General features: G+C 39.0%; 1 non-coding gene across 1 annotated transcript; it reads left to right on the top strand.

Annotated features, from left to right (window-relative positions):
- The first annotated feature begins 5,079 nt into the window (after window positions 1-5,079).
- On the top strand, window positions 5,080-5,186 carry LOC121175210 (small nucleolar RNA R71). Its single transcript, XR_005892425.1, has one exon. It is a non-coding gene; the product is annotated as a small nucleolar RNA R71 (small nucleolar RNA).
- The last annotated feature ends 22,291 nt before the right edge of the window (window positions 5,187-27,477 follow it).

Here is a 27,477-nt window from a genome sequence, read left to right as displayed (position 1 = left end):
ACATTGTCCTCAATGTAGCACAATTAAAAGATTAAAAACAATTAAATCATCAAAGAGAATCAGACAAGTGTAATAAAAGCAAAGAAGGAGATAGGAAAAGAAAAACTCCCTAAGTCATGGTGGAGGAAGAGTAGGGTGGAGTAAGGAAGTCTCTTCCACCACTACGTCCACTAAAGAAGGGTTCGTGAGGAATGGCTTAAGTCGATGTCCGTTGACCTTGAAGCTCTTGTTTGTGGAGTCGCTTTTGATCTCAACTGTACCATAAGGAAAAACATTAGTAACAACAAAAGGACCAATCCACTTAGACCTCAACTTACCACTCATGAGTCCAAGCCTAGAATTATACAATAACACTTTTTGCCCAACCACGAAGTCTTTTTTAACTATCATGCTATCATGGAACTTCTTGGTCTTTTCTTTGTAGAACTTGGCATTCTCGTAGGCTTCTAGGCGGATTTCATCTAACTCACTCAGTTGCAACTTCCTTTCCTCGCCAACTTGATCCATAGAGAAGTTGCAAGTCTTCACTGCCCAGTATGTTTTGTGCTCAATTTCCACTGGAAGATGACATGCCTTTCCAAAGACAACCCGATAAGGAGACATTCCTATGGGTGCTTTGTAGGCAGTCCGATGTGCCCAGAGAGCATCATCAAGCCTGGTACTCCAATCTTTCCTGCTTGGCTGCACAATCTTCTCTAGAATTCTCTTGATTTCCCTATTAGAAATTTCTGCCTGTCCATTAGTCTGGGGGTGGTATGGTGTGGATACCCTGTGTACCACCCCGTACTTTTTAAGCAGGGCATGCATTGTCCTGTTGCAAAAATGGGTTCCTTGATCACTAACAATTGCTTTAGGTACTCCAAACCTGCAAAACAGATTAGACCTGACAAAGTCTGCGACAACTTTAGCATCATTAGTTCTAGTGGGCTTGGCTTCCACCCATTTTGAAACATAATCAACTGCAAGGAGAATATAAACATAACCAAAAGAGACAGGAAAAGGACCCATGAAATCTATACCCCAGACATCAAACACCTCACCGAATAGCATAGGTTGCTGAGGCATTTGTTGTCGCCATGTCAGTGTATTTCCTGCTCTCTGACACTGCTCACAAGTGCTGTAGATCTTCCACGCATCTTTAAAGATGGTGGGCCAATAAAAACCACAATCAAGCACTTTGCGAGCTGTCCTTTGAACACCCAGATGACCTCCCGGTGTGGAAGAATGACAGAACTGCAGGACTGAGTCAGTCTCATGATCTGGAATGCACCGTCTAATGACCTGATCACTGCACAATTTCCACACGTAGGGGTCATCCCAAATAAAATGCTTAGCATCACTTTTAATCTTATCTTTTTGGGCCTTAGATGCTAAGGGAGGAAAAACAGAGGCAACTAAATAATTGACAATGTTAGCAAACCAGGGAGTAGAAAGAGAGTCAGAAATACTATACAATATATACAAATGATCATCCGGGAAATCATCCCGAATAGGTGAATCTGCATCAGAGACACGTTCGATCCGACTCAAATGATCAGCAACTAGATTTTGTGCTCCGCTCCTATCACGGATCTCCAAGTCAAACTCTTGGAGCCAGAGCATCCATCGGATCAACCTAGGCTTAGAATCAGCCTTCTTCAACAAGTACTTTAGAGCTGCATGGTCAGTATAAACAATAATGCGAGTACCAAGCAAATAAGATCGAAATTTTTCAAGAGCAAAAACTATGGCTAGAAGCTCTTTCTCAATAGTAGTATAATTTGCTTGGGCAGCATCTAAAGTCCTAGAAGCATAATATATCACCCTGGGCAATTTATCAATTTTTGAGCAAGGACAGCCCCCAATGCATAATTTGATGCATGACACATAAGCTCAAAAGGGGCTGTCCAATCGGGTGCCTGGATGATGGGGGTGGTAGTCAACGCTCTTTTGAGGCAATCAAAAGCCTCTTTGCATTTGTCATTAAAGTCAAACTCCACCTCCTTTTGCAACAAGTTGGACAGTGGAAGGGCTACTTTGCTAAAATCCCTTATAAAGCGCCTGTAGAATCCTGCATGACCAAGAAAAGATCGCACCTCTCGCACACAAGAGGGGTAAGGCAATTGTGAAATAACAGAAATTTTTGCAGGATCTACTTCAATACCCTTATTGGAAATAATGTGGCCTAAAACTATACCTTGCTCAACCATAAAATGACATTTTTCAAAATTTAGAACAAGGTTAGTTTCAATGCATCAATTCAAAACTTTTTCCAAACTATTCAAACAACCATCAAAAGAGGATCCATATACAGTGAAATCATCCATAAACACCTCTATGCAATTTTCTAAAAAATCACTGAAAATACTAATCATGCACCGCTGGAAGGTACCAGGGGCATTGCACAGGCCGAAAGGCATCCTCCTATAAGCAAAAGTGTCGAAGGGGCAGGTGAATGTGGTCTTTTCCTGATCCTCAGGAGCAATAGTAATTTGCATATAACCAGAAAAACCATCAAGGAAACAGTAGTGGGATTTACCTGCCAGGCGTTCAAGCATCTGGTCAATGAATGGCAGGGGAAAATGGTCCTTTTTGGTAACCTGGTTCAGCCTTCTATAGTCAATGCAGACTCTCCAACTGTTCTGCACCCGAGTAGGAATCAGCTCCTCCTTCTCATTTCTGATCACTGTGAGGCCAGTCTTTTTCGGGACTACCTGGACGCGACTCACCCATTGGCTGTCGGAGATAGGATAAATGATTCCAGCTTGCAAAAGCTTGGTTATCTCCTTCTTCACTACATCAAGAATCACCGGGTTGAGTCTTCTCTGTGGCTGTCTTACTGGTTTAGCTCCATCCTCTAAATTTATTCGATGCATACATGTGGATGGGCTAATACCAGGAATGTCCGCCAGGGTCCAGCCTATAGCCTTCTTATGCTTCTTGAGAACTGACAACAACTTCTCCTCTTGCTCATCAGCAAGGGAGGCAGATATAATCACTGGAAAACTCTTGCTATCATCCAAGTAAGCGTATTTTAAATTTGATGGCAGAGGCTTCAATTCTGGTGTGGTCGGCTGGACAGTGGTAGAAGGAGATGGTTTCTCAGCCTTTACCTCATAAAGAAAGTCAGAGGTATGTGTACTTCCTGAAACATGGTTAGTCCTATCTGACTCTATAAAATCAATCTCAAGAGGTAAAACACCACCACCAGGCATGCAATCAATATCACTTTCAGATTCACTCTCAGCATCAAATTCAGACATATGATCAAATACAATTTCAGACTCAATGCATGAAGAGTGAGAGGCATGCAGATTAGAATAAAGATCAATCATGTATTCATCAACAACATGGTCAATTATTTCAGCACGAAATACAGAAAGATCTTCAGATGGGTATTTCATAGCATCCAGAATATTAAAATGAACAGTTATATCACCAAACTCCATGGACAGTGTGCCTGCATAAACATCTATCTTAGTTCTAGCAGTTTTCATAAAGGGTCTGCCTAGAATGATGGGAACTGATCCTTGAGAAAATCCATCTTCCATATTCAAGATATAAAAATCAACAGGGAAAATCAGTTCACCAACTCTAACTAAGACATCTTCTATGAAACCAACAGGATAGGCAACACTTCTATTAGCTAAATGAATTACCACATCAGTTGACTGCAAGGGACCTAGAGATAGAGAATTAAAAATCGACAGAGGCATAACACTAACAGAGGCTCCTAAATCTAGCATGGCATTGTCAAACTTACTATTCCCTATAATACAAGGTATGCTGAATGTACCTGGATCTTTGCATTTTTCAGGAATTTGAGGAACAGATTTACTAATCAATGCGGAGACATTTCTGCCCATGCTAATGCATTCACTTCCTTTAAGCTTCCGCTTATTAGTGCACAGCTCCTTCAAGAATTTGGCATATCTTGGAATTTGCTTTATTGCATCCAACAGAGGTATGTTTACCTCTACTTTTCTAAACGTTTCCAAGATCTCTTTCTCTGCCTCTTCCATTTTTTTGTTGGAAACTGCTCTTGGAGGGAATGGAAGAGGGGGAATGTGCTGCTTCTGCAAATCAGAATTACCTGTGGAAGAAGATTCACCTGCACAGAAATTGTTAGGTAGATTTTTGTCATCACCTTTTTCTGGAATAGAGTGAAGTTTGGCAGGTTCATTTGCAGATGAGGAAGGTGCTACGGGTTGAGGTCCTTGACACTGCTTTCCTGACCTCAATGAAATGGCACTGACATTTTTGGGATTTTGGACAGCTTGAGAAGGCAGCTTGTCAGAATTCTAGGACTATTGTTGATTCAATTGGGTAGCTAATTGTCCCATCTGATTGGTTAAGCTCTGAATGGAGGCTCTGGTCTCTTGCTGAAACTGCATGTTCTGCATAGTCATTTGCCTCACAAGTTCTTCGAGGGAAGGTTGTGGAGGGGCCTCAACTGTTGGCTGTTTCTGGGGTTGTTGCTGTTGTTGGATTGGTGGAGGAATGTATGGTCTGCTTGGGCCAACAGCATTTTGGAAGGAAGGAGCAGGCTGCTGTTGTTGTTGCTGAGGGCTGGACCATCTGAGGTTAGGGTGATTCCTTCATCCAGGGTTGTATCTGTTGCTGGAAAGGTCATAATTGCTCTGCTGTGGTTGATTTTGCTGCTGAGGTTGAGGAGGTCTATTGTAAATATTTGCAGCATAAGCTTCAGGTTGCTCAATTGCTCCAGGTTGCTGCATGGAAGGGCAAAGGTCTGTATGGTGGTCAGCAGAGGAGCACAAACCACAAACCCTTGCGACAGGTACAGATTTCTGATTCAAGGCCAGCTGGGTTACCAAGTTGACCAACACATCCAGTTTGCCTTCAAGCTTCTTAGTTTCTGATGATGCAGATGGGTTTGTAGCTACCTCATGCACTCCTCTAATGACTATGGCATCATTTCTGGCGCTAAACTGTTGGGAGTTGGAGGCCATCTTCTCAATTAAATTTCTGGCTTCAGCAGGGGTCATGTCTCCAAGGGCTCCACCACTGGCATCATCTATCATACTTCTCTCCATATTACTGAGTCCTTCATAAAAATATTGGAGAAGAAGCTATTCTGAAATCTGATGGTGGGGGCAACTGGCACATAGTTTCTTAAATCTCTCCCAGTACTCATACAGGCTCTCTCCACTGAGTTGTCTAATACCTGAGATATCCTTCCTGATGGTTGTGGTCCTGGAAGCAGGGAAAATTTTTTCTAAGAATACTCTCTTAAGGTCATCCCAGCTCGTGATGGACCTTGGAGCAAGGTAATACAGCCAGTCCTTTGCCACTCCTTCTAATGAATGAGGAAAAGCCTTCAGAAATATGTGATCCTCTTGGACATCTGGGGGTTTCATGGTGGAGCAGACAATGTGAAATTCTTTCAAATGTTTGTGCGGGTCTTCACCTGCAAGGCCATGAAACTTTGGAAGCAAATGAATCAGTCCAGTTTTAAGAACATATGGGACATCCTCATCAGGGTATTGGATGCATAAGCTTTCATAGGTGAAATCAGGTGCAGCCATTTCCCTTAGAGTCCTCTCACGAGGTGGAGGTTGTGCCATGTTCTCAGAATGTGCAAAATCAGAATGCTCAGAATCAGAATGCTCAAAATTATAATGCTCAAGATCAGGATGTTCAAAATCACCAATAACAGAATGCACAGATTCACCAGTTATGGAATGCTCAGAATGATCAAAAGGTATAAAATGATGCCTAACTAATCTATGAAATGTCCTATCTATCTCAGGATCAAAGGGTTGTAAGTCAGATGGATTGCCTCTAGTCATACACTACATTCAGCATGCACACAACTAGTTGCCTTGTCATGTAAATAAAGGTGTAGGTTTGAACTACAGCTACCCTCAAATGATATCCAAATGACTTGAAGTTTTGTGAGCAACCTTATAAAATGATGAGAAGATAGCACAAAAAATTTCAGACAAAAATTCAAAGTCTAACTATGAAAGCTAAAATTGGTAGGTTAAGAAAAATAAGTGAATAAAACTTGAAAAATAAAAAACTTTTGACAGAATCGCTTTTTTTGGATGATGTATGGCCGGCTGCCACGGCATAGGAAATTTTTTTCTACCCCAAATGCATATATAATAATTGCGATTCTGATAACCGGAGCAAAAGTTATGGCCGTTTGAAGTTTTGACAAACACAAAATTTGCTAGTTTTTTGGAACTTTCAAATCTGACCAAACTAAAGGCTCTAGCTATTTTTCCCACAAAATATGGATTAAAAGAAGTTACCACAAAAAAATTCAGCCAAAAATAACAACCCTAGCTACTAAAACAAAAAATCCCAAATAATTCAGCATGGGTGGTCGCTAAAATCCGTCTCTAATTAATTTCTACTACTACTCTGTTTTTCCGCAAGCTGATTTCTACTACTACTCTGTTTTCAAGCACAATCTTCACAGCAAAACACCCAAGACTGAAACAGGGGAAACGCTTAATGGGAAAACTGAAACAGAACACACATTAAACAAAATACCAGGACACTAAACAACACTAACACACATACTAACACAATACTAACAATTAAACATAAAACACGAAAGGATTAAACACACAACACTAGCTAGCTATTATGAACCTTTGGACACTGCTCCCCGGCAACGGCGCCAAATTTGATCGAGGCCGTACTCGAATCAAATAAACATGAAAATGCAGTAACTAGGAAGTGATCCTAGGTCGTTTCCCAACGAGCAGTGACAGGCCAAATGTTCATAATATACTTGCAGTAACAGTAACGATGGGGGGGGGGGTTGGTTGTTTGGTAATTAAAGAGCAGAACAAATAAAATGGAATACGAAACTACTAATATTAAAAACGGGTTGTTTCCTCTGATTCAGAAGCCACTCTCTTATCCTGGGTTATGGAGAATTCGTCCCTAACAGTCAACCGCTTAATCCAACCCTATTTCAATTTACTAAGCGAAAATCAACTTAGGGTTTTCAATACGTGATTAGGCACCACATACACCAGTTAGCCCTTCGTCCATTAAGCATGAACGCAAGTTAGGCTCAGAGGCAATTAATCGAACACGAAGCGTGCACTGATTAATATTCACGAAATTGGGATAACTGGTGAAGGGAAAACTGCCAGGAAACCACATTACAAACGAAACCTCAAAGAGAGTTGGGCTTCGTCCTCAAAAGGAAACAACACCAGAAAATCTAGCCTTCCATGGATTCAAACAGAAAACGCAAATGAAACATGAAACAGAAACGTAAATGAACAAGAACGTAAATGAAAAGAAACGTAAATGAACAGAAACGTAAATGAACGTAGAAGAAGAAGCAAGAATGAACTCGTAATTAGAAGCAGAAAACGGAAATTTGCATTAAGAACGAAAACTGTAACAAGGGAACAGAAAAACATGAAAACCTAAAACCAAAGCTCTGAATAATGAAAATAGCCTAGCAGAATAGAATGCCCTACACGAATCCCAAGGCAGCTATTTAAAAAGAGTCACTCAAAGTCACTGGGCCCTATTACAATACTCTGGCCCAAAACGAAATAAACACTAAACAACATAAAATAAAATTGCGAAATTTCCTAATTAGAAATTAACTAAGGTAAGCACTGCTTTATTTGCCCTCTTCAAGTCCACAACCAAAATCCGGATTAAGCCCAATGTTTCATTAATTCCTGAAATTAGATTAAAAACATCAAATTAGCTAAATGAGCCCAAATAATAAAACTGCCTAATTAATTGACAATTAAGACCAATCAAAAATTAAAATGGTGCAAAAAGGGTTTAGAAAATAGAAGAAAATGATGGCACATCAGAATTACAACTCAAGGCTCACGGTTCAATACAATTACAGTTTAGCTCAAAGATGGGTGAAAATGATATAATCATTGATAACAACTAAGCTTTTGGTCAAGTGGCTTGTATATACAACAATGGCCTTCATCATTTCCAATTCATACATTTCATTATAAATTTCAGAGATTGATGCAAAAATTAATACTCTATGCTAGTCGTTCTCTCAACAATTAAGTTCATACTCTCACCGGTTTATTATCAAGCTTTTCTTTCACAATCAACATGTCTACTGACTAACATTTCTAACTGTGAGCCTACTTTCTTGTTCTTTCTCATCTAACATACACACTTGCTCAACTCTTGATAAAAAAACACTCTTCATTTCAATCATGCATTCATTCTACAATCAATTCACAACACCAATTCCACAAAAAGATCAAGTGTTTGCACTGCATACTCAGAGAATCAAGTTAAGTTGTTCAGTATGCTTCAAAACATGCATACTAATTATCCACAGAAAGACAAATATATAATTATAAATATAAACCAAAATCACCAAAAACAATGTACTAAAACTATAATAATTATAATAATTTCCAAAAAGGAAAAATAAGGAATTTAGAATTCCTGTGACTAGTCCCGTGTGCCCTGTGTGTCCTGCATATCCTCCTCATCTGTCAGATGTAAAACTGGGGTAGCTGGAGGAGTGAATGACAGTCTCAGGACTAGCATGGTAGGGTCTTCTGGCATCTCCATGATGGGTGTAGGAGGATCTGCTACTTGCTGAGCAAAAGATAGGTCCATCCCTACTGAGAGTGGATCTTCTGGGGTCTGTGGTGTCCTTTTAGGAGTAGTAGCCTCTTGTCTCAACTGTGACTCACCTGCTTCAACAGTCTCATTGATCGAGGCCGTACCCGAATCAAATAAACATTAAAATGTAGTAACTAGGAAGTGATCCTAGGTCGTTTCCCAACGAGCAGTGACAAGCCAAATGTTCATAATATACTTGCAGTAACAGTAACAGTAACAATGGGGGGGGGGTTGTTTGCTTTTGTAAATTAAACAGCGAATATATGTGAATTAGAAAATATCAGAATTAAAACACGTTGCTTCCCCTTGATTCACAAGCAAGTCTCTTATCCTAGGTTACGAGAGTTTATCCTTTATCAGTTTAACCACTTAATCCAACCCTAAATTAAATTACTAAGCGAAATTCAACATAAGGCATTCATTATGTGATTAAGCATCACATACACCAATTACTCATAATCGATCATTAAGCATGAACGTAAATTAAGCGCAGAGACAATTAATCAAGCACTAAGCATGCATGAATTAAAAGCAACAAATTCAAAGTAATTAGTGAAGAGGAAAAAACTAAACAGAATTTAACAGTAATAATAGAACCTCAAAGAGAACTGTGCTTGATCCTCAAGGGAAAACAACGTTGCGGACTTAGCCTTCCATTAATCAAATAGAGAATGAAATTTTAATGATAAAACTAAAAGTCTGAACTGGAATTGTAAAAAAACGAAATTAAAAGAGAAAGAGAAGAGAGCCTAAAACTAAAAACGAAAAATAGAAGAGAGAGAGGAGAGAGAGAGTCTCCCGCGAGGGAGAGAGGGGGTCCCTAAACTAGAACCTTGGTGCTGTTATATAGTTTTTTCCAGCCCCAAAGCTTACAAATATGTTTTAAATCCAAGCCCATAAGTAAAATCAAATCAAATCTAGATAAGATAAGATAAGATAAGATCTAGATGAAATAATATCTAGATGAGATCAAATCTAAATAATATCTAGATAAGATAAGATCTAATTTTATAGAATAAATTAGTCTGCCCTCTTCAAGTCCAAGCCCAATTCTAGATTCAAGCCCAATGCTTCATTAATTCCTGAAATTAGATTAAAAACATCAAATTAGCTGAATGGGCCCAAATAATAAAACTGCCTAATTAATTGACAATTAAGACCAATCAATAATTAAAATGGTGCAAAAAGGGTTTAGAAAATAGAAGAAAATGATGGCACATCAAAACCCCCCATACTTAGCCTTTTGCACTCCTGGGCAAAATGAAACAAAGAACAAAATCCAAGGATATCAGAGGGAGACAAACAAAAACATTCACATATTTCTCAATGAACATCAAGGAATAAAAGGAATGGGTAACATCTAACATAAGGAGATCCAAAAAGTCAAGACATTCATGAAAATCATCCAAGCAACCCAATCATGGCAAAATAGTTAATCAGCTCAAGAATGAAAAGTGATAAAGCCTCACAAGATATACACTCTATCTCTCAAGTGTCTAGGCTACTATTTACCCTCAAAGCACCCATGAAAGCAAACACCACATAAACTTGGCAAGATTCTAAAATTGACAATCAACCCATAAACACAAGCACATGAGGATCAAAAGGTCTTTTAAGGTTGTAATGGGGCCAAGGACAAGGTATGGAGAAATATGGAATAAGTGGCTAAATCCCAAAGGAATAGAGGAGCAAAGGGGAATAAGTGCATATTAAGAAAAAAATAAGAAAATAAAAAGAAGTAAAGATAAAAATTAAACATGAAGAGTAGAACCAAGAGTTTCATCATTCTTGTGCCATTTAAGATCTTATTCACTCAACTTTATTGCTTTTCCTTTTTTTTTTTTTTTTTTTTTTTTTTTTTTTTTAGCCTTTGAGAAACAACATTTCATTCAGCATGTCCAACATTTAACCAATATACAATGTACATCAAGTATGGCCCAAAATACATCATGAAGCATAGCCAACAAAACAAGTTGTCCAATGAAACAAAAACCCCCCCACACTTATTCCCAAAACAATTCCAAAGCTCCAAAATTCCTTAAGGATATGGTAATATCATGGTTTTTCACTTAAGGCTTGTAGTGAGCTTCAAAACAAGGAAAGGGAAACAAGGCTCAAAAGGGCTATCAAAGGAATTAATTCAAGGTAAGTCCATTTGGCTAGAAGCTTATAAGAACAAAATTTCCTTAATCATTTCCAAATATGCATGTGAATTAGGACGCATCAACAAGAATCAAGCCAAGGCTATTGTGCAAGCAATCAATGGGGCAAAACACACCAAATGATTATAATGATGGATGGCTCAAATTCTCACAAAGGTAAAATCATCACTTTCAAATTGAGCTTTCAAAACTATCATGACATGTAGAGAAGAATCAAGGATTTCAAGTCACAAAATGTCAAGAACTTTTATTTTCAAAACAATTACCCATTTCTTGAACATATCCTATAATTCAAAGAAAAACATGCAAAGTCGTACGTGCACACAAAATTGACCCAAAATATTAAACTGAAAATCCGACGAAACTAACAACATTAACAAATTAACACAACTAACAAATTAACAAAACCAACAAAACTAGCGAAACCAAAGAACACCCCCCCCCATACTTAAACAACACATTGTCCTCAATGTAGCACAATTAAAAGATTAAAAACAATTAAATCATCAAAGAGAATCGGACAAGTGTAATAAAAGCAAAGAAGGAGATAGGAAAAGAAAAACTCCCTAAGTCATGGTGGAGGAAGAGTAGGGTGGAGTAAGGAAGTCTCTTCCACCACTACGTCCACTAAAGAAGGGTTCGTGAGGAATGGCTTAAGTCGATGTCCGTTGACCTTGAAGCTCTTGTTTGTGGAGTCGCTTTTGATCTCAATCAGTTGCAACTTCCTTTCCTCGCCAGCTTGATCCATAGAGAAGTTGCAAGTCTTCACTGCCCAGTATGCTTTGTGCTCAATTTCCACTGGAAGATGACATGCCTTTCCAAAGACAACCCGATAAGGAGACATTCCTATGGGTGCTTTGTAGGCAGTCCGATGTGCCCAGAGAGCATCATCAAGCCTGGTACTCCAATCTTTCCTGCTTGGTTGCACAATCTTCACAGCAAAACACCCAAGACTGAAACAGGGACTTTGTTTGTATTTAGATTAATGCAAACCCAATTTAAAAGCAAGAGATAAGAATTTAAAATAGAAGATAGAAGATAAGGTAAAGAAAAGATAAGATATTTAAAGATAAAATTAGAAGATAAAAGAAAAGATAAGATATTTAAAGATAAAATTCGAAGATAAAAGATTGAAAGATCAAAATAGAAGATAAAGATAATAGATAAGATAAGATAAAAAAATTTAAAGATAAGATATGATAAAATATTTAAATTGCGATAAAGATAACTACTTCTAAGAAATTCAAATAAATAAGATCTAAATCTACTAAATCTAAATACTTACTCCTAAAACCCAACAGTAAAAAAATAAGGAATAACTACTTCTAAGGAAGACCGACAATGAAAATAAGGACTAAAATCTATATATTAAAATCGCTAAAACCTGACAAGTCTAATTAGCCTAGATATATGGATTCTGGATTTGTCTATTATCAATACCAGTGAACTAATCAACACTAACACACATACTAACACAATACTAACAATTAAACATAAAACACGAAAGGATTAAACACACAACAATAGCTAGCTATTATGAACCTTTGGACACTGCTCCCCGGCAACGGCGCCAAATTTGATCGAGGCCGTACCCGAATGAAATAAACATTAAAATGTAGTAACTAGGAAGTGATCCTAGGTTGTTTCCCTACGAGCAGTGACAAGCCAAATGTTCATAATATACTTCCAGTAACAGTAACAGTAACAATGGGGGGGGGGGTTGTTTGCTTTTGTAAATTAAACAGCGAATATATGTGAATTAGAAAATATCAGAATTAAAACACGTTGCTTCCCCTTGATTCACAAGCAAGTCTCTTATCCTAGGTTACGAGAGTTTATCCTTTATCAGTTTAACCACTTAATCCAACCCTAAATTAAATTACTAAGCGAAATTCAACATAAGGCATTCATTATGTGATTAAGCATCACATACACCAATTACTCATAATCGATCATTAAGCATGAACGTAAATTAAGCGCAGAGACAATTAATCAAGCACTAAGCATGCATGAATTAAAAGCAACAAATTCAAAGTAATTAGTGAAGAGGAAAAAACTAAACAGAATTTAACAGTAATAATAGAACCTCAAAGAGAACAGTGCTTGATCCTCAAGGGAAAACAACGCTGCGGACTTAGCCTTCCATTAATCAAATAGAGAATGAAATTTTATTGATAAAACTAAAAGTCTGAACTGGAATTGTAAAAAAACGAAATTAAAAGAGAAAGAGAAGAGAGCCTAAAACTAAAAACGAAAAATAGAAGAGAGAGAGGAGAGAGAGAGAGTCTCCCGCGAGGGAGAGAGGGGGTCCCTAAACTAGAACCTTGGTGCTGTTATATAGTTTTTTCCAGCCCCAAAGCTTACAAATATGTTTTAAATCCAAGCCCATAAGTAAAATCAAATCAAATCTAGATAAGATAAGATAAGATAAGATCTAGATGAAATAATATCTAGATGAGATCAAATCTAAATAATATCTAGATAAGATAAGATCTAATTTTATAGAATAAATTAGTCTGCCCTCTTCAAGTCCAAGCCCAATTCTAGATTCAAGCCCAATGCTTCATTAATTCCTGAAATTAGATTAAAAACATCAAATTAGCTGAATGGGCCCAAATAATAAAACTGCCTAATTAATTGACAATTAAGACCAATCAATAATTAAAATGGTGCAAAAAGGGTTTAGAAAATAGAAGAAAATGATGGCACATCACTCATGTATAACTGGCACAATTGGCTTAAGAAGAACAACCTCATCAGATCTAATCTCTACTCCTGCACCTGAAAAATCAAAAGCTCCAGGGATGGTAACCTCAAAAGACGCATCATGTACCTGTTGAGGTACTTAAGCACTGGGGCCCTCACCCTCTTTCACAATAGAAGGTAAGGTTCCATGTACCTGTTGAGGTACTTAAGCACTGGGGCCCTCACCCTCTTTCACAGTAGAAGGTAAGGTTCCAGGCCAGGATACCTTTTTAATGAACTGCTCTACCGACAAAATGGACCCTGGAGGAGCTACCACTTGCAAGCTTTGCAGTAATAAAATCTGCCCTTGATGAATACTCTAAAGCATGGCTTCAAAGCGCTGAGAGTCCTGGGCAACTGGTGTAAGGGTGGCAGAAGTGGGAGGAGCTGGTGTAGGAGTGGCAGAACTGGAAGGAGTTGGTGGTGCAGAAGAAGAAGGAATATCTGCTGGTCGAGCCCTTACCTTCCTAGCCCCTCTGAAGTTAACTGTCAGATCATCCACATTCCAACAGTTTTTCTTAATGTAAGCCAAGTTAATGGTCGGGCTCAGGCTCTCATAGGTTAGACTGTCAGAGGTAACTCCTCTAGCTCTACATAGAGCAGTGATCAAGGCTAGGAATCTGAGCCTATAGGACTTACTCTGAGCAATGGTAGAAATTTGACCTGAGATTAGGGCTCCGATATTCATGTCCATGCCTGTGACTAAGCCGTAAACCAACCTGGCTCTGTCCATATTAAGATCAGAGGTGTGGGAAGTGGGAGTCAGGTTGTTGTAGGAGAGGACACTCCATGTTTGTGCAAGAGTGGTAAGATCTTTCCTTAGAAGCTTCCAAGGATGGCCCTCTGCATTCAGAACAAAACCCCTACTAGGGATGTAGAGACAGGCAGCAAACTACTGGGGTCTCTAAGAAGGTGTTTAGGCTGTCAGCATCAATCTTGATTAAATGTCCTCTTACCCTCACTTGCTTAGGGCTCTGGTCTTCTGTGCTGTATAAGTTAGCATAAAACTTCTTTACCACACCCATATTTATGCTTCCATCTTGGAGATTAGCAAGGCGTTTGTGTAAGTTACGCCTTTCTAATTCTGCCTTAAACTTGTCGAATTCAGTATGACAAATCTTAACATTCCTTTCTGAAAGGATCCTCCAGTCTAAAATGTTATCTGTATATCGGTTCCAAGCTTCCAAGGATTGGAATCTCTTGGTATTATACTGAGCTTGTGGCCTAGAAGCAGTGCTTTTCCTTTTCCTAGATGCCATCTGTAAAAAGAACCCAAAATTCACATTAGACCAAAATTTATTCAAGTTCAAAAACAAAAAATAAAAGTTGAAATTAACTATGTGTGCTTAGTGGGATACTGCTCGCTTAGTGCGCCCTCAGAGATATTGATGGAAGCTTGCTTGTGGAGCTTCTATGGAGGCTGGATCTTTGAGCTTCAATGAGGTCCTTTAATGGTGATTTTCCACCATGGAGATGCAGCGGAAGACAAAGGAGAAGAGGTGAGAGGAGGCGCCATCCACTAGGGAATAAGCCATGGAAGAAGGAGCTTCACCACCAAGATGAGCATTGGATAAGAAGCTTGGAAGGATGCTTCAATGGAGGAAAAGAAAGAGGGAGAGAAAGAGAGAGGGGGGAGCACGAAATTGAAGGAATAAAAGAGGGAGAGAAGTTGAACTTTGAGTTGTGTCTCACAAGACTCTCATTCATCAAAGTTACAACAAGTGTTACACATGCTTCTATTTATAGACTAGGTAGCTTCCTTGAGAAGCTTTCTTGAGAAAACTTCCTTGAGAAGCTTCTTTGAGAAAACTTCCTTGAGAAGCTAGAGCTTAGCTACACACACCCCTCTCATAACTAAGCTCACCTCCTTGAGAAGCTTCCTTAAGAAGATTCCTAAAGAAGCTAGAGCTTAGCTACACATACCTCTCTAATAGCTAAGCTCACCTCCTTGAGATGAGAAGCTAGAGCTTAGCTACACACCCCCTATAATAGCTAAGCTCACCCCCATGAAAAAAAACATGAAAATAACAAAAAAATTCCTTATTACAAAGACAATTCAAAATGCCCTGAAATACAAGGCTAAAACCCTATACTACTAGAATGGCCAAAATACAAGGCCTAGACGAAGGAATAACCTATTCTAATATTTACAAAGATAAGCGGGCTCATACTTAGCCCATGGGCTCGAAATCTACCCTAAGGCTCATGAGAACCCTAGGGCCTTTCCTTGGATCTCTAGCCCAATCTACTTGGAGTCTTCTAGCCAATGCCCTTGCGGGGTAGGATTGCATCAGATATAACACTATGGCTTAGCGCAACAGGGGCACGCTTAGCCAATTATGTTAGAAAATTTATTTATGCATAATTGGCTTAGCGAGGCAGGCAGTCACTTAGCCAAGAGCAAGTTATTTCACACATAGGCTTAGCGCAACAGGGTCACACTTAGCCGAGTCAAGGCCGCACTAAATAGCACTTAGCCAACAATAGTGTCGCTTAGTGCACCCAAACTTCACAAAATTTATCTAAGTTAAGTTGCTTAGCGCATCAGACACACTTAGCCCAATGATTGCTGCAACGAATTGCGCTTAGCTCAAATATCCTTGGCTTAGCGCACAACAATTGATCAGAAAATGCTCTGAGTTACTTGGGCTTAGCGAGTCAACACTCGCTTAGCCTCAAGTTTTTTCTCTTTCAAGGCTCTGATGGCTTAGCGCACACAGCTGTCGCTTAGCCATGTTCATACCAGATGATGAGCATTCATTTTAAAAAGATGAACTCGCTTAGTGCATCATGGTTGGCTTAGCGAGTTCGTCTGGAAATACATACATTCAAGCACTTTTGATGAACTCGCTTAGCACAGCAGATGTGCTTAGCGACTTCGTCGCGTTTTCCAAAAAAAACGCAGAAAACGAACTTCGTTATCTTCTTTTTTTAGGCCTCTAAAAGGCACCTATCAAACATGCAAAACCATCAAAATTGCCTACACAGTACAATCTTTCACAAAGTCCTAATTTTTATCTATTCTATTTACAATATAATCCTAAAAATTAAATTGCTAACCTAATGTCTTCTATCTTAAGGTATTAACAAAAGTAAAAGCATAAATGAAATGAGGAACTTACTTGGATCAGAAATGCTTCGTGAAGATTAACAGAAGATGCAGGAAGAATGCACAAATGCAATGCACAAATATTTAGGAGAGAGAGGTTGCCGGAGACGCGTTTTAGAAAATCCGAGTGAATGTGAGTGTAACTGCTGTTACACTCACTTATTTTTTTTCGACCAACTCGCTTAGCGAGTGCGGCTGCTAAGCGAGTTTCGAGAGACGTTTGGTTTCTCAATACGCTCGCTTAACAGGCCGTTTCACTAAGCCCAAGCCCAAATTTTGAAATTCAATTTTTTTTATTTTATTTTTTAGCACAGAGAACTACGCTTAGTGAAAAGCAGCACGCTAAGCGACTTGTGCAGATAAGAAAACCTGCAACTCTCACTAAGCCGCATTCTTGGTCAGCTTAGGGAAAATACTGCATCCTACATACAGGGGGGCATGCGCTTAGCAAGTGGTTGCTAGCTTAGCGCTATCCAGGCCGCAAGGAATTTCGCTTAGCGCGAATGGGTCTCGCTTAGCTTGATTAAACCAGTGATTTGGCCGCAAAGAATAGGGCTTAGCGCAAGTGCAACGCGCTTAGCCACGAAACATGATGCGCTCAGCGAATGGACTCTCGCTAAGCCCAATTTAGATCGAATTGAATTGGGCTAAGCTCGCCCATGGCTAGCTTAGCGAGCCACTCACCTTGAGATGCAGGGGTTTGGGCACTTAGTGCAGGCTAACCTCGCTTAGCAAAAAAACGGAGATGCACTCAGCGCATGACATGCGCTTAGCGAGTGGATTGTTTCCTCAAAAATGTTTTTAAGTTATTTTCAGTCCACTTTCTCAAAACATGTAGAACAACCCCCCAATATCTCTAACTCATTATAAGTTGATATCCCCTTTTTCAATGATCAAAAAGCGAATTCCAACTTATGGAATGAATGAAAAACAAAATGAAAGGAATCAGAACTGGGTTGCCTCGTAGGAAGCGCTTCTTTAATGTCATTAGCTTGACGCATATACCTCAATGGGTGATAAAATGCAAGATGGTGTTTGCCTTCTCAAATTCTCCACCATGGTACAGTTTTAATCTTTGACCATTCACCACCCATGTTCTGTCAGGGTCCTGAGATTATGGATCATGCAGCTCTATTGCACCATAAGGCCGAACATTCTTAATGACGAAAGGTCCTGACCATTTGGACTTCAGTTTACCAAGAAATAATTTCAATCTTGAATTAAAAAGCAATACCTGTTGTCCTGGTTTAACATCTCTCTTCAACAGCTTTTTATCGTGATAGGCTTTGACTCTTTCTTTGTAGATTTTTGAAGATTCATATGCTGTCAGTCGCATTTCTTCTAATTCCAAAAGTTGAATCTTCCTTTGCTCCCTGGATGCCTTCTCATCAAAATTTAGGAATTTCAGAGCCCAATATGCTTTGTGTTCCATTTTAACTGGTAAATGACATGATTTCCCATACACCAGTTGAAAAGGAGATAAGCCAATTGGGGTCTTGTATGCAATTCTATAAGCTCATAGTGCATCTTCTAATTTGATTCCAATATTTTCTGGTTGACACCACTATTTTCTCTAATATCTTCTTTAATTCTCTGTTGGATAGTTCAGCTTGGCCATTAGTTTGAGGGTGATAGGGTGACGCTACCTTATGATTCACATGATATTGACTCAACACCATTTGAAGCTGAGCATTACAAAAATGCGAACCACCATCACTAATCAAAATCCGAGGCACCCCAAATCGAGCAAAAATATTTTTCTTTATAAACTTTACCACAGCCTTAGCATCATTTCTTGGAGTGGCCACAACTTCCACCCATTTAGACACGTAATCAATAGCCACCAAAATTTACTCATTACCTGCAGATGAAGGGAAAGGAACCATGAAATCAATAACCCAGCAATCAAAAACTTCAACTTCCATAATGTTTTGAAGAGGCATTTCATTCCTTTGGGATATTCCCTCCATTCTTTGGCATTGATCACACTTCAAGACATGATGATGGGCATCTTTGAAGAGTGTTGGCCAGAAAAATCCTGACTGTAAGACCTTAGCCGCTGTTTTGTCTCCACCATAATGCCCTCCACATGGTGAATTATGACAGTGCCACAATATACCCTTGGCTTCCTCACTTGTCACACATCTTCTTAGAAGATTATCTGCACCTACCTTGAACAAGTGTGGATCATCCCATATATAAAATCGTGTGTCATGCAATAATTTCTTCCACTGCTGCCAAGTGAGGTCTTTGGGAATGATCCCAGCTGCCTTAAAATTTGCCATGTTAGCAAACCATGGTCTCTCTGCAATCATAAACAAAAATTCATCAGGAAATTCATCTTTTATTTCAGCCTCTTTTAAAGTGACCTCCTCATTGACTAATCTGGATAGGTGGTCTTCTACCACATTTTCAGATCCCTTCTTGTCCTTGATGACTAAATCAAATTCTTGAAGTAACAAATATTTAATTGCTACATGATCAGTGTAAATTGCTATCTTTGACCCCACCAAATAAGATCTAAATTTCTCAAGTGCATACACAATTGCCAGTAATTCTTTCTCAGTGGTGGAATAATTGATCTGAGCATCATTCAAGACCTTGCTAGAATAGTAAATTCTGCCCTTTTGCTGTCCCAGCACAGCACCTACTGCATAATCACTTGCATCACACATTAATTCAAACTCTTGTCCCCAATCTGGTGTTGTGATCACAGGAGCAGAGACCAACTTGGCTTTAATGGTATTAAAGGATTCTAAAAATTCATCATCAAACACAAACACAACATCCTTGTTCAGCAGATTACTCAGTGGTTTAGCAATTTTGGAAAAGTCTTTAATGAATCGTCGATAGAATCCAGCATGACCCAAAAAACTCCGTATGCCTTTAACATTAATTGGAGGTGGAAATTTATCAATAACCTCAATCTTTGCTTTATCCACCCCAATTCCTCTTCTAGAAATCTTGTGTCCCAACATGATACCTTCTTGAACCATAAAGTGACATTTTTCCCAGTTGAGCACCAAATTAGATTCTTCACAGCGTTCTAACACTTTCTCTAAATTTGCTAGGCAATTTTCAAAAGATGCACCAAAGGCAAAGAAATCATCCATAAAAACTTGAATACATTTCTCTACCATGTCAGCAAAAATTGCCATCATACATCTCTGGAATGTAGCTGGGGCATTACATAAACCGAACGACATGCAGCGATAAGAAAATACACCGAAAGGACATGTGAAAGCTGTCTTTTCTTGGTCCTGAGGATCTACTGCAATTTGATTGTAGCCCGAGTATCCATCTAAGAAACAGTAGAAAGATTGCCCTGCAAGTCTCTCAAGCATTTGATCCATGAAGGGAAGCGGGTAATGGTCTTTCCTGGTGGCTTCATTTAGCTTCCTGTAATCAATACACATCCTCCACCCAGTAATTGTTCTTGTAGGAATTAGCTTATCTCTATCATTTTTTATCACTGTCATACCTGCCTTGTTCGGAACAACTTGAACAGGACTAACCCATGAACTATCCGAGATTGGGTAAATGAGCCCTGCCTCTAGCAATTTGAGCACTTCCTTTCTTACTTCTTCTTTCATTATTGGATTCGGCCTTCTTTGAGGTTGTCTCACTGGCTTGTAATCAGCTCCCATATTAATTTTGTGCATACAATATGCGGGACTGATTCCTTTTAAATCAGAGATGTGCCAACCAATAGCGGCTTTGTAACTTTTCAGAATCTGTACCAGTTGATCCTCTTCTTTCTTCTGCAAGGAGCTGCTAATTATAACAGGTTTGGTCTAATTGTCCTCCAAGAATACATACTTTAGATGTGCTGGAAAGGTCTTTAATTCTACTTTGGGCTTTTCTTTTGGTTTATTGTTTTCCAATTCTTCAAACATCACATGATCAATAGATTCATCGTCTAGATCCCCCAGTTTTTCAACACAAGCTAGCATTCTTCCTCCATCTTCATTGACTAGATATTCTGTCAAGGTTTTCCTAGAATGATTGAACCCTCATGGTCTTCATGCCTTTCTTCTTTGATAGTTAGTTGATGAGAACATGTGTTAACTTGGAAATTACCTTCATGTCGAGTGTGTGTTTGTAAGCACTATTCTCGTTGTTGCACTTTCTTCTCATCTTCTTCTTCTAAATCATGCTCATTCATAGGGCTCTCCTCTTGAGTGTCAACCTCTACAATCTCTTCTTCTCTTCTGCTCATAGCTTGAGTCACTTCTTCTACCAGCTTACCAACCTGAATTTCTGCAGTTTAAATGCTCGTTGAATAGATCCAAGGGTACAACTGATATTAAAGATCTCCATCTCTGGCACAGATGCTTCAAACAGTAGGTGAAGAAATAGGCTTTTCCTCCGAAGGCAACTTCTTCTCTTCCACCATTTGGTCCTTGGTCTGAGGACTTCTTCCTACTATAGCCTTAAGCCTTTAGCCACTTTTGATGAAGTTAGTAAGGAGTTGTGGTGACCTCTTTGTGTCTTTTCTTTCTTTTTCTTCCTTTTCATTCTTTTTATTCCTCTTCTTCTCCTTGTTTTGTTCTTCCTCTTCATCAAAGCATCTACAAGCCTTCTTCAAACCTGGGTGTGGAATTAACTTTGATGTAGCAACATTCTTCTCACCCTAAGATAGAACATCATCATTATTAGCTTCATCTTCCAAAGGCACTCCAAAGTGCTTAAACACCAGGGTCATTAGCATTCCATAAAGAACACTAAAGGTGGATTTCATAGGCTGGGTTGCCTTGATCATGTAATTAATGATCAAATGAGGCGAGCTGAAGGGAACCTTCTTCAAAAGGCAGCAAATAACCAGAGGATCATGGTTATTTATCTTTTGAAAAGTTCCAACTCGAGGCAGCATAGAGTACATGCAAATCCAATGGATAATCCTTCCAGAGGAAGTTAGAGATTTGAACTTAAAGTCTTCACTCTTGTCCTCCGAGAACTTCTTCATAATCTTTGTCTTCCTAAGCCCATGACCTCAAACCAGTCATCATAGAGCTTAGAGCTGTCAGTTGGACCCTTTGAAGGTCTGCCAAAATATGTTCTAAGATCAGAATCTCAATACCTTTTATGGTGGCCTTCATGGCAATGATTGTCCCCATAAACCTACACAAGACTTTTCAGCGTGCTTTATCCTCTCTCATATTTCTAGGAAACTTGCTAGAAGATCACCCATCCCGTAACTACTTCAAGATAAGCACACTTAACTGTGGAGTTTGTATGTAGTAGGCTAACAAAAAGTAGATGCTTGTCAGAAGGAAATATAATGGGAGAAGGAAATATTAGAAGTCAGTACAAAACTCAAATAAAAATGTTCTATATGTGGTTGGACTAAAGTATAACCTCTTGAGCATATAGAGTATTCAATAAACGAACTCTAAATGTTGAAGAATTTGTACATGTAGTTTGTGATGAAACTAACTTTATTGCTTAAGATAATTCTTTAGAAGAAGATATAGGTTTTTAGGAAAAGGATTCTACTCTTGAAGATGACATCAAGGATAAGAAGAGCTTGAACAAAGCAAAGAAATCTCTATGACAATGCCTAAAGAATTTACTAGAGAATAGAGAACTCTAGAAGACCTCTCCTTGGATAACTATTAGTCGCTTCATACGACTAACTTTTGTATAGAAATCATTTTCCAAAGCTTGTATAGTTCCCCAATTTATGGTTATTTTGTAGTGATTTTTGGAAATAAATCTTGTTTTATGGTTAATGTTGTCTCTAGAATATTTCCATTGGATTTAATGATGAAATCTGTGCATTTTCAGGTGAAAAAGAGGCTAAGTTTTGAATTGCAAAATGTAGTAGTGGGGCTAAGCTCAGCAGTTGGGCTAAAGCGCATATCCATTGCTAAGTGCAGCTTCAGCGCGCTTAGTGCAAAAGATAATCTGGCAGAGCATCAGTGTTCGGCTTTCGGCAAGTGCACCGGATCGCACAAGTAGTATAAAACGGTAAGAACCGAGTATCGAACACTCGGGGAACTTGTGTTATTTGGTAAGCTATTTCAGCAAATAGGCGTCTATTGTGTAAAAATAAGTGTGAATATGAACAAGTGTATAAACTATCTGTGCAAAAAGAATGAAAATCACGCGAGAGAAATGATGTGTAAAAACAAGTAGAGTACACGTTGGTCTTCCTAATAGGTGCCTGATGCGAAAATGATATTCTCTATCTAACAATGCTCATGTGCTCTTATGGTGTCTCCTGAGATACTAAACCCTGATTTCTCATGATAGTTTACCCTAATCCTGATCAAGCCTCGTCCGAAGATTCCTCTTGTAAGACTAAACTCAACCAGGACCACATTAAGACACACATACTCAACTAACTTATCGCACCCCGATTCCTTTTGAAAGCACGACAACTCAGCCCTTCACTATCAATGACTTTAGAGTCAAACCAGTTTCCACTATTGAATGACCCTAAAAAAGCATGCATCTACATGATCAAGGTAAAGGCATACTGGAATGAAAAGTAGATAGCACAGAGAACACACAAAGCATCATTAAATAGATAGAAATATATTTACATCAGGTACCTACAGGGAAGATCCAACAGAGGATTTAGCTTTCTATACCAGGAAGCCTTCTTAACAACAAAGAGAAGAACAAGATGAATGATTGAAAAAATACAAGTGGTGAGGATGTCTCCTCCACCTCTAGGATCTCACAATCACTCATAAATTCATCTCAAGCTCTCTAACCAACTCCTGCTTCGAGCTCTGGTCTCTACAGATCTTCACACAACAAAATCTCTCAAAACTCTCTGGAACTTGGACCTTTCTCTCTCTAGAAACCCTAGACATGCAAAGCTCTGAATCGCAGTCCAAACTCCCTTCACAAAATCTGATTTCAGGCTTAAATAGGTTGGCTTGTTCGTGCTCGTGCGCTTAGCCCACGTTAGTGATTTTTGGCTTAGCGCGCCTTTCTCGCTTAGCAGATGAACAGAAGCGGTGCGCTTAGTGAATCTGTACAACTCATCTTCTTCTGGATTCTTCCTTGCGCTTAGCCCAGGAGTGTTGCGCTTAGCGGATGCTCGCTAAGCCAACATATTGGCTTAGCGAGAAGGTGAAAAACAACACTTTCCAAAGCTTGCTTAATTAACTTGAAATTAAGAGAAAATGATTATTAAACATACAAAAAGAAAATACTAAGTATTTATTACCTATACTTAACAGAAAATACTTATAACATTACAAAATAACCATAAATTGGGAGAGTTTGATACAATTTATACAAGTTTTATACACAAAAGTTAGTCGTTTTCACCGACTAACTACTCCCCTAAATTTACAGTTTTGCTTGTCCTCTAGCAAAAAGAGAACAGCTCACTTGTCCTCAAGTGACAATGACATGCAGTGACTATGTACAAAGGTGTATGCTACAAAGTGACTGATAGCATGATAAGAGAATGGAGTAAAATGCCCTCATCACTTGTCTTTCACAAGGTGTGCAGTTATCCAAAGAGAAGAATAAAATGTAACCTGAATAGATAGATGAAGTTAGGCATAAGACAAATATCAAGGAAAATAGCTTAAACCACAGTCTCACGGCTACTGTTTCACTCAAGCACAAGTGTTTGAGCTATTCATTGATAAAAACTAGCAAGAGGTCCAATCTTTAAATTTCATCTCATGCCATAAAGTCTGAAATGTATAAACAAAATCAGAAGGACTTTCTCAGGTTTGTAGTGAGGCTTGGCTACAAAAATTCATTGGTTTTTCTAGGATTCAAAGGCTTAGATTCTAAGAGAGCACAAATCCTTGACTTATCCCAATGGTCTTGTATTATACAAGTAGTTTTCTCACTATCTTTTCCTCTCAAGTTGCTTTTGACCTTATTGTAACAACACAATTTTTTTTTTTTACAAACACTTATTTGTTGTGTGTGCTGATGCTTAACCTTTTTCTTTTCATTCTAATTGACTTTCCTCCCCCAAATTTAGAGTAAATTTGCCTTGAACCATATGCTCTTCTAAAATCTAAACAAGGTATCAGGAGATAATTATTTAAGTTCAGGGTTCAAATTTTTTGACAATATCATTCAGCTCAAAAAGGGAGCTTGTGTATGTACAATCATGGCCTTCATTATGTCCTCATTTATACATTTCATTCTAAAATTCAAAGATTCATGCAAAGATTATCACTCACAGCTAGTCGTTCACTCACAGTTTAAGGTCACACTCTTACCGGTTTTAGTTCAAGCTTTTCTTTCACAATCAATCTGTCTACTGACTAACAATTCTAAATGCAAGTTCACATTCTTGTTCTTTCTTTTTCTAACATACACATTTGCTCAAACTCATGATAAGAAACACAAACTCCATCACAATCATGCACTCAATTCAAAATGAAAACATACATCCATTTTTCACAAAAGTATAAAAGTGTTTCACGACCATGTCATCAAAAACAAGTCAAACTGTTCTAAATGCTTCAGAATAAGCATACCAACCATTTATAAATAGAACTTAACAAAAAGGACTTACTATAATAAGACTATAATTAAATAAATAATAAACTAAATGGCACAAAAATGTCCTCAGGAATTTAAAAATCCTGTGATCTGTCTTGAGTATCTTGTGTCTGAACATCCTCCTCATCTATTAAGTGAAGCATAGGGGTAGCTGGAGGAGAGGTGTTCGGAGATAGGATTGGGGTAGTCTGATCCTCAGGAGTGGAGGGGTCTGCTGCCTGTTGAATGGAAGTTGTATCTGCCACTAGTTCTGAAGGCTCGGAAGGGGCCTCAAGAGATTTCTCAGAAGTGGATGCAGCTTCTTGTGTTTCAACTACCCTCTTCCTTCAGATCAGGGGCTTTGGAGTGGAAGTCTCAGATGACTCATCCTCCCTCTGTTGTGGTACCTGAGCGGTGAGACTTTCGGCCTCCCTGTGAAGGGGAGGCTGAGTCCCGGGCCTGGCTACCCATTCATTAAACTGTTCAGCAGAAGGGATAGAGTCTAGAGGTGCTACCAGCTATAAACTTTGTAATAAAAAAATTTGCCCTTGATGTATGCTTCAAGACGTTGAAAGTCTGTAGAAGATGGGGTAGAAAGAGATGCTAAGGTACGTGCTGGAGGAGGAGCTGCAGATGTGGAAGGAGCCTCAATTGGCCTTGCCTTCGCTCTCCTAGCCCCTCTAATAGTAACTATCAGATCAACAGGGTTCCAACAGTTCTTCCTGATATAGGCCAAGTTAATGACCGGACTCAAGTTTTCCAAGACTAGGCTGTCAGAAGCAGCCCCTCTGGACCTACATAGAGCTGTGATAAGAGCAAGGAACCCAAGTCTAAAGGAGTTAGACTGGGCCATAGATGTGATCTGGCCAGAGATGAGAGCTCATACATTCATGTCCAACTGAGAGACTAGGCCAAAAATTAACCTAGCTCTATCTAAAGTCAAATCCGAGGTGTGGGAAGTCGGAGCCAGGTTGGAGTATGAGAGAACACTCCAAACCTGAGCAAGAGTTGTCAGATCTTTCCTGAGGATCTTCCCAGGATGGCCTTCAGCATTTAAAACAAACCCTCGGCCTAGTATACACAAAGCATCCTCAATCTCTCTGATATCAGTAGGCATCCTACAGTATCTGGAGTAAGCGGGTAAGGATTCTCCCTTAGCCAGTACCACAAGTGTCTCCAGGAAGGTGTTGAGGCTGTCTGCATCAATTTTTATCAAGTGGCCTCGGATTCTGACTTGTTTTGGGGAAGGCCCTTCAGGACTGTGGAGGTTGGCGTAGAACTCCTTCACCAAGGCTAAGTCAATGCTGCTGTCAGCTAAATTGGTGAAGCGCTTATGGAAGTTACACCTCTCCAATTCAGCCTTGAACTCATCCAACTCCATATGGTATATTTCTACCTTTCTCTCAGCTAGTATATGTCTTCCTAGCACATTGTCTGTGTATATGGTCCAGGCCTCAAAGGAGTGGAATCTTCTTGTGTCATATTGAGCTGTGGGCCTTGCACCAATGCTCTTTCTTTTTCTGGAAGACATCTACAGACAAAGGAATCAAACATTTGATCAGGACACAGTTATTTAAAATTTTAAAAACTGGAAAATAAAACTGAAAAAGGCACTGGCCGCTTAGCGAGACATGGTCCGCTTAGCTGGTCTTTGTTAAAAAAACACTATCGCTTAGCGACATGTGGAGCCGCTTAGTGGAAGTTGCAGAATTTTTAGATTCTGAAGAATTAGCTTAGCAGGAAAGTGCCTGCTAAGCTGAGCATGTGCTGCAAGGATTTGCGCTAAGCTCCTTAAAGGTTGCGCTTAGCGTCACCAACTCTTCAAAAATTTCACTAAGTGTTGGGAACTTAGTGAGTGAAGCTCGCTTAGCTCAGCAAATGCCACAACCAATTGCGCTTAGCTCCGGAAAGCTCGGCTTAGCGCACGGCTATCAACAAAAAAATTTATTAAGTTACCTGGGCTTATCGATTTAGCCTCGCTTAGCCACAGGTAGTTCATGAAGAGGATGAGTGTTCATCCTCAAAAGATGAACTCGCTTAGCGCGTGATGTGTCATTATTTTCTCCTATTTCTTAACCCTTTTTGTCACCATTTTAATTACTGATTAGCCTTAATTGTCAAATTAATTATGCAGTTTTATCATTTGGGCCTACTTGACTAATTTTGTGTTCTTAATTTAATTTCAGGAGAATTATAAGCAATTGGGCTTGAATCCAGAATTGGGCTTGGACTTGAAGAGAGCAGACAATTTTATTTTATCAAATCTTATCTTATCCAGATTTTATTTCATCTAGATTTTATTTCGTCCAGATTTTATTTCATCCAATCTTATCTTATCTTGTCCAGATTTTATTTTATTTCATTTATGGGCTTGGACTTAAAATAGATTTGTAAGCT

This window comes from Glycine max, chromosome 7, assembly GCF_000004515.6.
Source record: "Glycine max cultivar Williams 82 chromosome 7, Glycine_max_v4.0, whole genome shotgun sequence".
Classification (NCBI taxonomy): domain Eukaryota; kingdom Viridiplantae; phylum Streptophyta; class Magnoliopsida; order Fabales; family Fabaceae; genus Glycine; species Glycine max.
This window is presented reverse-complemented; position numbering and strand designations above follow the sequence as displayed.